The sequence below is a fragment of the Alligator sinensis genome, unplaced genomic scaffold (genome assembly GCF_000455745.1).
Source record: "Alligator sinensis unplaced genomic scaffold, ASM45574v1 scaffold1312_1, whole genome shotgun sequence".
Taxonomy (NCBI): domain Eukaryota; kingdom Metazoa; phylum Chordata; order Crocodylia; family Alligatoridae; genus Alligator; species Alligator sinensis.
In genome coordinates, this window is record NW_005843141.1 from 117,629 (window position 1) to 126,840 (window position 9,212).

Genomic DNA, 9,212 nt, shown 5'->3' on the forward strand with positions numbered 1-9,212 from the left:
CGTCCTGGGCCCGGAGCCGCCCCCGGCCCGCGCCGCGCTGCGCCGCACGCACAGCCCCGCGGGCACGCGCTCATTGCGCACACACCTTACACACTGGTGATGCACACACCCTTCTTACGCAGGTGCGGACACTGACTACACACACGTACGGATCACACACACACGAGTTGCATAGGTGTAGACGCACTGGTTTGATTACACACACACTGATAACACACACAGGCGCATTGATTGCACACCTCCCAGCGATTATACACATGTATGCACACACCGGTTACACAGGGGTGGGCACATTGATGACACACAGATTACACACTGGGGCATACAGGCACTGATTACATGTACGTACACACTGACTAAATGCATGCACGCTGATTACGTGTGTTCACACACTAATTACACACGTGCTGATTCCACACACATATACACAGGATCCTGTGTACACACAGTGCCTTCAGGATCCTGTCCCAGCCACCGCCTGGGAGCCCCCTGTCCAAGGGCAGTGGCTTTGCTGTCCCCTCAGCTGCGTATCCTTTATCTCCTTCCTAACCATGAGTGCAGAGAAGCAGCTCTCTGATTTCCAGTCACCTGCAGCCATCTGTAGCTGTGTGAGCCGTTGGGGAGTGAAAGCAAACCCCGGGACAGTTCCTAATGAAGCCTGGAATAGTTGCAAGTAATTGCAGTGTACACAAGGCCCCTTTGGCTGCCTTTTGCTGCAGCGCTTGTAGAAGCGACTGTAAGGAAAGGCCAGGTGGTGCTCATTCTTTGCAATGACACTCTCACATGATGCACAAATGCAGGGGTGGTGAACACTGGGATCCAGTCTTCATCTCAAACCCATGCACCTCTAAAGGACACAAAAATAATAAACCTGGGTGTAGAAAGCCCCTATGTTATACAACTAGACTAGTCACTTCTGGCACAGAAAATCTGTGCGCCAGCATAACCCAGAGCCTGAGCACTGGAACCTACTAAATCTCATCAAATGTTGCCCCTAAACACCCAACTTTATAGCGTTTCAAGAACAAATAAATCTGTCTCACTGCACTAACAAAAATCCTTAAACCGTTGCATCTCAGTATGGGATGGCTGCAAAAAGCAGGATCTGGAATATGGATCCTCACATTCATCCAGGCCCCAATACATATTCTGTGGCTTAAACTGAAAACAAAGGCACTATTGCAGTGCAACAACAGAAAAAAATCAACTAAAAACAATGGACCTGGATGCACCCTCATGGATCAGTGCTGCAAAAACTTGGTTCCAGGATTGAATCCAGTTGGAACTTTGCAATTTTGGGGGGCCCAAATTATAGTTTGTATAATCTAAATAGAAAACAAGCATCATTTCTCCCATATTAATGAAATTAAATTCGAGCTTTGATGCTTGCTGGCCTAATGCCACTAGAAAAGCATATATCTGGTTCTAGGATCCTGTTTCACACTGCCAATTTTTAACTTCAGCCCTCCCTCCTCATCAAAGTAGAATTGTCTAAATAGAGAAAAAAGGTTGCATCAATATAGCAAAATGTAGCTATGCAATATGTATCCCACATGTTGTGTTTCAGTGAAACCATAATAGCCTATATCTGACATCACTTTGTCTAGATACTGTACCTCCAAATTTCATATTACGTATGTATATTTTGCAATGGAACTGGTCCAGTGGTTGTGTAATTTAGCTTGAACACTTGATGGGTTAGTAATTTATGGAGATAATCAAAACAATGTAAAGGAATTACATACTGTAATTCCATTAATTGTAAATAATTTCTAATGTTATACAGGTCTAAAAATCCCTTAGGCTGAAAAAATCTAAGCACATTACCTACAGATTTATCCAATGCATATGCATAGCTGTACTTGTTATCTTCCAGAAGATAAAATTTGTGATGATGGTGATAATACAAGTTAGATTTGCTGGACCTAGATCTGCAATTGGATTTTTCAAGTGTTTGTGTGCTAGGAGTGATGAGGGGCCAGATTTTTATTGCAGGAGTGACTATACAAGTAGTCCTTCGACTTATGACACAATTGGTTCCTGAAAACTGCATCTTAAGTCAAAATGTTGTAACTTGAAACCGATTTTCCCATAGGAAATAATGTTATAAATGGGGGATTGGTTCCTGAACCAAGGCCCGATACCCTATTTTAACCAAAAATAACCCATAATTTTGTACTCAATCAATTATAGATGAGTAATATAGCTACATTAGCATATTTATATTGTAATAAGCAATCACATTGATTTGGAAGGACTTCTTTGAGGTGACTTTGCTGGACTTTTTGAGGGCTCTTGGCTGGAGTCTTCTCAGGAGTCTTGGCTGCAGGTTTTTCTGGAGCCTTGGCTGCTTTCTTAAAGAAAGTGTCCAAGGAAGCTTGGACAGATGTTTTCCAGGGAGATGGGTGATGCAGTGAATGTGTTCACTGGCATGGCATTGCATCGGATCAAGCGCTGTACAGTCTAAACTGATGTCAGAAAGTTGAAACGGTGTCAATTTATAAGCATTGTAAGTGTGAAACATAACTGGAAACGATGTAGGTCGAGGACTGCCTGTACTTGATCTGTATTTATGCAGTGAAATTGAAAAGTGCTTTGTAGCCAAAAATGGTCAAATCCAACAGGACCCAGGTGCAAGGTACATATTCTTGAGTTGCTTTTGCACTGGTGTGTATTAGAGCCAGCATTTTTCTAAAGGATAATGTGCTTTTTTGACTATACAGTTTGGGGCTTTGGGCAGGATTCACCAGGATAAGAATGCTGAGTATCTTTGTGGTGCCATTGAACAGGGATATACCAGGATCTGAATTTTTAAGTGAGAGTAGAGCATCTATCCTTCCCTGTTGAGCTGGTACCATTTTGAGGTTTGGGATTTTAGATGCATATGTTGACTGTTACAACAGAGTCTGGATTTGGCAGTTCATTAGGAACTCCTATATCTTCTTCTTGATTTAGGCAATAGAATTTGAGAGGCTGTAGTTAAAAATTGGCAGACTTCTATTGCCAAATATGTGTTTTCTAGTGCTATAGGACTGATATCCAAAAGAGGGTCCAGGTCCCCCCTCCAACATCCTCCCCCACCCCCCCCCCCCCCCCCCCCAAGTGAAACAGAAGCAGCCCTACATGTTTGTGTAACTTGGAGCTTGAAGCCAAAAATCATCACACTGACTGCAGGGAGATTCCAGATGCAGAATTTTGCAGTGTTCATGTGTCTGAATGCATCAGGATCCAGTATTCTTCTATATGTAGTATGGAATATAGGAAAAAGGCAAATATTAGCTAGATTTGCTACATCCCATTGTTTGGGGGATTCATGGGTTTTTGCATAACTGGGGCCGGGAATCCTTTAGTGCAGTACAAGCTACAAAACTTATTCTCTGTGTGGTGGCATTGGGTTTGGGGGCTTGGGTCAAAATGTGGGTGGATCCACCAAGCTTCTAGTGCCAGACTTGGGTTCTTTGCAGTGCATATACTCTAGAATGCAAAAGGGTCTTAATTTTATGTAGGTGCAGTTAGAGCAGCTAGACATCTACATTGTGATGATATTTGAGAGCTTGGAGTTACAGATCAGCAGATCCAGGTAGATTTAGCTTTTTCTTTTCTAAAAAAATGGCATAATAGCATTTAAAATGTGAATGCCACCAACAGAGAATTCCTGGTATGTCTCACAAATAGAAAACATGATGTCAGTATCTGACATCATCTGTGTGCAGTTTTACTTTCAGTCAGAATGGATCCTTGGAGCTCTGTGTTCTTTAGAGAAGTTAGATGGTTGGGAAAATAATATGGGGGAACTGTAATGACTAGAGAAAATGATCACATAAAGGTCACCAATGCTGCAGGATAGGGCTAGAAATTTATGATGTACAGTCCTCTTTTTTTTTGGTTGATATGATCAGGAACCCCTATGTTAACATATTTTATGCAGACTTTCATGACATGCAAGATCCCATCTTGTGTAGATTTGTTAAACGTTTCAATACAAAAAATTTCAATCCTTGGGAAAATTCAAACTGAGACACTAATTGTGCAAAAATTAAATGTGTGTAGACTTACATAGAGAGGAATTCTCTTGACTTTACTGGAACTAGTTGTAATTGTAACGTCAAGAATATGCTTAAGTGCTTACAGAATAGGCTATAAGTGGCCTAACATTGTGTGGTTGTAACTATGCTGCTTCTGGTTTAGAAAGTACCATGTGTGGAGCAGCACATGATGCCTGTCCTGAAGATGGTTAAGTTTATTTTGTGGACATAACCTTGGACACTTTTGAAAACTTTACCACAAAACTTAGTTGTCTTTGAAATTTTCAAACATTTTTATCTTTGGAGATCCAGATTTTTAAAAAAATGCTTTGATACAAATATTTGACTCTGATATATGAAACATTAGGCAAGCACTGTTTATAGGAATGGGTAATAGTGTTTGAAGAAAATATCTGTAGATTACAGAAATGAGCTTTTCATTGCTCTGCCAAAACCTAATTGCTGAACAACTCACTGTCTCCTTTAACATCTGTCAGCTTTGCGGGAATGGGTGAGTGTTGATACTTATGGTTTAAAACATAACCCCTATTAACTGAAATAGTACATACATATCACTCATATCTCTATCTCCCTCTGTAAGTAAAACTATCATTTAGCAATATTTACTTTTTTACCTATTTATTTTACCTATTTTAGCTACTTATTTTACCTTATCTTTACATTTAGCTATCCTTTATATACAAATCTCAATTACATATATACCACTTAGACATAACTGAAAAAAATCTCAATCACATCACAAAATGTATGTATTTTTGCATACAAGCAGTGTATGGATTTCATCTATAGTGATATAATATATGAATATATCTGAAAAATCCCTCAAGTAGTTACTAATCAGATTATCTAAACTTCAGTGTGAACTCCATGGGGGCGCCTGTCTTTAATTACTGCCGTATGCTGCTCCATTGTGATTTCTAGCGTGGCGCAGTAAAAACAGCAAAGCTGGACTCAGCTAAGCTGCCTCCCCAGTGGCCCAAGAAGAGAAAGTCATTAAAGAGGCAGAAGGCTCTGACCTTGCCTGGATCCCTTCTTACTTCTTTCTGCTTCAGGCTCACTGCTATTATATTCGATCTGAGGCCCTGGTCTACTCCCATTAGAGTGAACGTGTGTTTTGCCATTCATTTCCATGTGAGTAGTCTAGGGCTTCTGCTTCACCCAGTGAGAACCAACACCATCCCTTACTTCTATAAAATAAAGCCAAGCTAATGCAGTGACTTCTAAACACTTGAATTTTGGGTCATGGCCTAGTGCTTGTTCCTGAAAGGTCCAAAATCCTAAAGTGAAATCCTGGTCTCATTGACATCGCTGGCAAAATTCCCATGGACTTCAGTGAGGCCATAATTTCTTCCTGAGGGTCTGATCTTATTCCAGCCAGTAGGTACTGAATTAAAGTTAGGTGTCTAAGTGTAAACTTATTCCACCCTGTTCAAGTCCCTGAAACCCAATAATATCCCTACTTTTGTAACAGACCATTGCCTTAATCTTAAAACAAAGTCACAAAAAGCAGCAAGCAGAAGAAGGACCCATCTACCTTTTGTATTAATTGTTTTCCAGGGACATGAGAATGGGGGAATAGGATCATACATATGCACCTAAACCCACTTAGGCACCTAGGTAGAACAGGAGCTGGCCTTTACTGTGTTCAGTACCTAAGATTACCTAATCTCATGCAGCCTCTAGCCCTTCCTGAAGCAGAAGAGTGGGAATGCACTCCTCACTTTTGATTCCTTGCTTGGCTCTGCCACAGCTTCCAGGCCCTTATTTCTTATATCACATACATTTCTCCACTGTTTTTTATCCAATGCAGTGGCTCAGTGCCTAGCTAATGCATGACCTGTGGCTTAGTGATTAAACCACTGTGGTCTAGGCAACCACTGCTTTAAGTTGTTCCCGTTTATGCATTGTTGCACAAGAGGAGAGGATCTCAGACTTCATTGCTGTCCTTACTTTAACCCTTAACAAGCTTTGTTGAATTGTAAGTCTTCTGATTGTGTGCATCAGTTCAGTCCATGTTTTAAAGAACATTAATCTTAAAAAATTCATTGTTTATGTTCAGAACAGCACAGGAAATATCTTCACAAACCCTTGAAAACATCTTATGTAATTCTGAAACTACTGATCAATTAACCTAGTTTGATAACAGTAGCATGTTCTTAAAGAACTTCTCAAAATTGGGAAGTCAAAAGGCCTATTCCTACATTGTCTTATATGAACACCAAACAAGTCACCCATTGGGTATCACCTCATCAGAGAAGCATGGACCAAGCTGAACAGACTGAGATCTGAATATGGACTCTTCAAAACAACACTTCACAAGATGAACAACTTGGACAGCCCCCTGTGTGAATGCAGTGTCCAACAAACAACACAGCAGTTAATTGAAAGCTGCAATCTTTACAAATGCCCAGGCAAAGTAGATGGCATCCACACATTGAACGATAATACCGGACAGTGGCTCATAGATTTGGAAGTTGATATCTGATGCCATACGAAAGAAAAGAAAATGAAAGGAACTTCTGGTTTCAGGGCCTAGAACTGGATGCTTTGTTTGTCAGTTAAGCACATGTATAAACACCTTAAGCTGAAGAGTGATGCTTTCTTTAATCAGGACCCTAATTTATAGATCCTAAATTCACAGCATCTGTTACTCAACTGTTTTTTAACAGCTGCTGTTAAACTCCAGTCAGAGGTCACAAAGGAATTCATGTTTCAACTTGATAGCCCTATAGAAACTGCCTCTTGGGCTTGCTGTCTTATGTTATGAGTCACAGGCAAGCTTTTCTCTTTGTGAGAAGCATCTTGACATTTATTTATTGTCATCATCATCAGTGCTACTTGTTCTATCCAGAAATTAGCATGGGACTTGTAAATAAATGAAGCAGAGCATTTTTTGCCACTGGAAATAATATCATTTTATGGGAGTGGAGTATTTTGTTAAATATTCATCTAAAATTATGACAAAAATCTCACAAGGAAATTCCTGACCATCGTTGTTTTGAAAATATAAAGTGCATTGATCTGACATCTACAGTATTTTGTGGGAAACAAAAAACAACTTCTGCTCACAAAGACCCCAACAGAAGAAAATACTTAAGCAGGGGTGTGCATTTGAGAACATGAATAACATTATTGACTTCATTAGGATTACTCAGAGGATAACAATTGCTGAAGTGCTTTGCTGAAGCAAGACCAAAGCCTGTGAGCAGAGCTGATGAATATTTTAGTTGATTTTTTAAATATGGCTTATGAGTTCCTGCAGTGCCCTACCTCACCTGCAGTTTCCTGCACTGCACAGGGGCAGTGGGTGCCCATTCACCTGCTTATGTGGTGCAAGGGGGTGGGAAACATCCACTCGCATGCAGACATGGCTCACAGCCTAGGGCTTTCTGTGGCCCTCACCAATGCAGCCCCTGTAGCGTGCAGCTCCAGCTGGTAAGACCTGTGGAGTGTGTTGTCCCCAGTGCTGGGTGAGCTGGGACGTGTGTGTGGTGTGGTGCTGTTCCAACTACTCCAGAATCTGTGCCACACACAGCATAAGGCAGAGATGAACTGGAGAAGCTGCTGGATCAGGTGTGCTGGGGAAAGAGAGGGAAGAGGTCTGTGGGCCCAATCCAACCTGCGGACTGGCTAATGAGTTCAGATGAGTTTGACACCCCTGTGCTACATCCTTTTCAAGATACAGAGACCAAAACTACATACAGTATTCAAGACATATATTTGCATAGTGGCCTGATAATGTTTTCCATTTTCTTCAATTCCTTTCTTACTAATGCCCAACATTTTATTAGTAATTTTGTTTGCTTCACATTGAACTGATGTTTTTTAGAGAACTGTCTGTCTGTAATTATTCCGAAGTCTCTTTCCTGAGTCATAACAGCTAGTTCAGAACCCAGCACTGAGTATGTATAATTGATGCTATTTTTTCTCATGTGCTTTACCTTGCACTTGTTGACACTTAAGTTAATTTTCTATTTTTTCTCCCCTCACTTAGCTTGATGATATCTTTCTGAAGCTCCTCACTGTCAGAGTGATTTGACTACACTGCCAGGTAGTCAAATCACTGCTAGAGATTTGACTACCTGGAATAACTGAGTATCATCTGCAAACTTGGAGATTTCACTGTATACCCCCATTTCCAGATCATTAATGAAAACGTTGAACAAACCAGGCCTGGCACAGATCCCTGTGGGACCACATTTTGACTGCCCTCCATCCTGAATAGTGGCCATGTAGGGCTACTTTTGGCTTCCTATCTTTTAACCAGCTCCCAGGCCACAAAAATACCTTCCCTCCATGGGAAGAGAGAGAGCAAGAAAGGAGAGATCACAAAATCCCAAAACCAAAATGTTGGTTTTGCAATTTGTTTAAAATAATTTTTTTAACTGAAATACATTTTTGTTACTGAAAACATTATATACATTTTTAAATGGTTTTCAGGTTTGATTTTCCCTCAAAATATCAAATATTTTTCAGAATTTCCCATGAAAAGTTATTGGAATCTTTGGACCAACTCTACATGCAAGATGCTGCATCACCTTCACTTTGTGGTGGGTACAGATGTGCTGGCAAAGGTGTCATGCTCAAAGGTTTACCTATTCCTGTATCCCATATGCCAACAGGGGGTCTTGAAGCTACCTCTCTGGACATGTGACACTGATACCTGGCAAAAGGAAATGCAGTGCAGTCCATGATTGTGTGGATCCAATGGCCCCTAAAGTGTACCCAAATACAAGTTGGCTGGTTCACTTCCCACTGAAGTACACTGAAAGCTTCCCAGAGTGAGTTGGACTCTCACTTCGATTTCAACAGCATTGGATTGTCTTTCAAGAGCAAAGTAGCTGTAGTCCATTGGCTATGAAAGAACTATGCTGGCATCTTGTCCTCGGGATGCAAACATGATTTTTTACCCCTGCAACAGAAAGTGTCTTGTGTAGTCCACAAACAGGAGTGACTTAATAAACAAGATTTTTTTAAAAAGAAAAACAATGGAAAATTGCAGGGTTATTGCTGTTTGTAAAAATGTGGTTTTTGTCACAACTACCTTAAAAAGGTTAAGAACAGTCAAGTACACAGAAATATTAAAATAAAGTAACTAAATAATTTTGTTATCTGAATGGTTTCCTAGAAAAATCTTTGCCTTTTACTCATGTTTATGCATCTTAA